Source organism: Carlito syrichta, unplaced genomic scaffold (assembly GCF_000164805.1).
Source record: "Carlito syrichta isolate Samal-C Ts95f unplaced genomic scaffold, Tarsius_syrichta-2.0.1 Scaffold304632, whole genome shotgun sequence".
In the NCBI taxonomy this organism is placed as follows: domain Eukaryota; kingdom Metazoa; phylum Chordata; class Mammalia; order Primates; family Tarsiidae; genus Carlito; species Carlito syrichta.
Genome location: NW_007248728.1, coordinates 213,495 through 217,140, shown reverse-complemented (window position 1 = coordinate 217,140; position 3,646 = coordinate 213,495).

The following is a 3,646-nucleotide window of genomic DNA, read 5'->3' as shown; positions in this document are numbered from 1 at the left end:
GGACATTTTTCCTGCTTCCTCCCACCCCATCCCCAACCCCTGGCATGGCCTTGCCTAGCAGGCCAGTCTTATCTAATAGCCACTACTGGTCCTGTAGAAGAAACAGCTGGCAAGCCAGACCCCCTAGGGATGAGGAGAGTGGACCACGGCCGACAGGAGCATGTCTGAAAGCTTGGAGAGGGCACTACCTACTTCCCTCCATCTGTGCATACAGCATCGGACTGTTATGGGCCAGGACTCTGGGAATAAAAGACTGTTAAAATGATGTTTTAAAACAATTCAAAGCTCTCATCCTACATGTTATGACTTTTCTATCCATCCAAATGTTGCAATCATCTGCCCCTTCCTCTAAAACACTGTAAAAAAAAAAAACTGTGAATTTCAAAATGTTATCTAAAATGTCAGCATGACCAGAGACTTTGTATCATGTCAGTAGCCACGTATCAAAAATTGTTCATGTAAATCATGCAAAAGCTGCACACAGACTTTGAACTTGGGGCATGTGATGGGCTATGAATTTGGGTATAAATACTGAAATGAATTTGTGTTGCTTGGAGCAGGTTTTTTGGCAACACCGACCCGTCTCCCTAAACCCGGTTATCGAAATTAATCACTTCCTCTTCGCCCAGTCTCCGCCTCTCGAATTTCAATTGGCCACAAGGGATAGCAGCTGATTTATTGGATTGGCTGTAATGTTGGGCGTTTCCATATAAGAAAAGCAGCGGCCACAGACCCAGGGACGGGATGGGACACGGGACGGGTCGGGCGAGTTCCAGCCTTACCATGGACCCTGCAGCGACCGTTCTTGGGCTGCCTGGGTCCTGAGTCACCAGAGGTGCACAGGAATGTGGCCCGGCCAAGGCGAGGGCAGGGCTGGGTGGTGGGCGGGTGGGGGCGCCGCCGGGCTGAGCCGCTGTTGTGACTCAGCCGGACCCCCGCGGAGCTCTGCTTGAAAGGCCTGGCCACTGCCCTTCAGGAGATGTGTGCCTTGTCCCCAAGGACTGCACAGAGGCCTCCAAAGGGGACGTTGGAACGAAGAGTACAACTTCCATTTCTAATTTTTGCATTTCATCCTTTTGCATTTTGATTATTTTTCCAACATGAATGGCAAAAACACATGAAAATGTTCGATTTCATTTGTTATTACAGAAATGCAACTTAAAACTCCAGTGAGATCCCACATCATGCCCATGGGGGTGGCTGTCATCAAGGAGACCAATAATAACTGACATGGTCCAAAACGTGGAGAGATGGGAACCCAGGAATGTAAACTAGCACAGCCACTTTGGGAAAATAGTTTGGCAGTTTCTTAAAAAGTTAAAACATGAATACATTCATGGGCTTTACAAATATAAAACTAGGCTGGGCACAATGGCTCACGCCTGTAATCCTAGCACTTTGTGGGGTCCAAGACAGGAGGATCACTTGAGCCCAGGAGTTCCAGACCAGCCTGGACAATATAGTGAGACTTCATCTCTACAAAAAATTAGCCAGGCATGGTGGTGCGGGCCTGTAGTCCCAGCTACTCAGGAGGCTGAGGCAGGAGGATTGCCTGAGCCCAGGTGGTCAGGGTTGCAGTGAACTGTGATCATGTCACTGCACTCTAGCCCAGGCAACAGAGTGAGACCCCCAACTCAAAAAATTAATTCATTAAAAAATAAAAGAGACTAAAAGAAGACAAAATGTAAAGGGACAAAAGTCACTGTCCCACCCCTGCCCAGTGCCACCATTTCTGTGTATCCTTCTAGGGCAAGCAAGTCCATCCATAAATGTAAATGTAGAAATATAAACCTGTGTGAAAGTGTAGAAGTGCAGCCTCTCCTCTTTAGAAAACACAGTGGTCACATACTCTGGGCTTCACCTTTTCCATTTAACAATACATCTTGGAGACCTTTTTTTGGTTTTTTTTTTAATCGGAGTCTCCCTCTGTCTCCCAGGCTGGAGTATAGTGGCACACTCCTGGCCACTGCAGCCTCGACCTGCTGGGCTTAGGTGATCCTTCCGCCTCAGCCTTCCAAGTAGCTGGAACTATAGGCGCACATTACCACACTCCACTAATTTTTTGGTTTTATTGTAGAGATGAGATCTCGCCAAGTTGCCTAGGCTGTTCTCGAACCCATGGGCTCAGACAATCCTCTTCTCAGCCTCCCAAAGTGCTGTGATTACAGGCTTGAGCCACTGCGCCCAGCAGAGATCTTTTTTTTTAAGTCAGTCTCACTCTGTCGCCCATACTGGATTGCAGTGACACAATCACGGCCACTGCAACCTCCACTTCCTGGGCACAGGCAATCCTTCCGCCTCAGCCTCCCAATTAGCTGTGACTACAGGCATGCGCTACCATGCCCAGCTGATTTTTAATTTTTTTTGTAGAGACGAGGTCTCACCAAGTTGCCCAGGCTGGTTTCAAACTCCTGGACTCAGACGATCCTCTCACCTCAGCCTCCCAAAGTGCTGGGATTACAGGCATCATCCACCACGCCTGGCCTTGGAACCTTTCTTAACCAATGTCTAACAAGTTTCCTCATTTTGTTTTTCTTACACAGCTTTACTGAGATATGATATAATTTGCAGAAAGTGCATCTCCTGTGAGCGTCCTGTGCAACACTTGTTGGTAAATTTCTAGAGTTGTGCCATGATCACCACAACCCAGGTTGAGAAGGTGCCCGTCATCCCCAAAGTCCCTTTGGACTCCCGTCTGCAATCAATCCCCACTCCCACCCCAGCTGCAGAGGCCATTGACCTTGCCCTACGGACTTGCCTCTTCTGGAAATTGCCCATCAGTAGACCCCTACAGTGTTCTGTCTTTGTGTCTAGCGTCTTCCCCTGAGCACCATGATTTTGGGTTCATCTTTGTTACAGCATGTGTAAGTTGGTTTGTTCCTTTCTAATGCCGGGTGGTCTTCTATTGTTTGGTGCTTGATATTGTGTTGATCCAGTCACCAGATATGATTTTGTCTTTGTTTTCTCACTGCAGCCACAACCTCCTGGGCTCAGATGATCCTCCCACCTCAGCCTCGTGAGTAGCTGGGACTGCAGGTGTGTGCCACCACGCCCGACTAATTTTTTAAATTTTGTGTAGAGGCGCAGTTTCTCTGTGTTGCCTTGGCTGGAAGACACCAGTTTTTGTACATTTGGATATTTCCAGGCTTTTAAAATTATGAATAATGCTGCTATGAACGTTCATGTCCAAGTCTTTGGGTGGGCATATGTTCTTAATTCTCTTGGGTAGTTTATGTTTTAACTTTTTAAGAAACTGCCAAACTATTTTCCCGAAGTGGCCATGCTATTTTTCATTCCTAGGTTCCCATCTCTCCACATTCTGGAGCATGTTACTTATTCTTGGTCTTCTTGATGACAGCCATCCCTGTGGGCATGACACAGGCTCTCACTGGGGTTTTAATTTGCATTTCTCCAGTAGCAAACAAAATTGAACATTTTCACCTGCTTTTTTGCCATTCACATATCTCCTTTGACAACATGGAGCCTCAGCCTCCTGAGCTCAAGGGATCCTTCTGCCTCAGCCTCCTGAGTGACTGGGACTGCAGGCACGTGCCACCATGCCCAGATAATATTTTAAATTTTTTTTGTAGAGACGGGGTCTCGATATGTTGCCCAGGCTGGTCTTTTTTTTTTTTTTTTTTTGAGG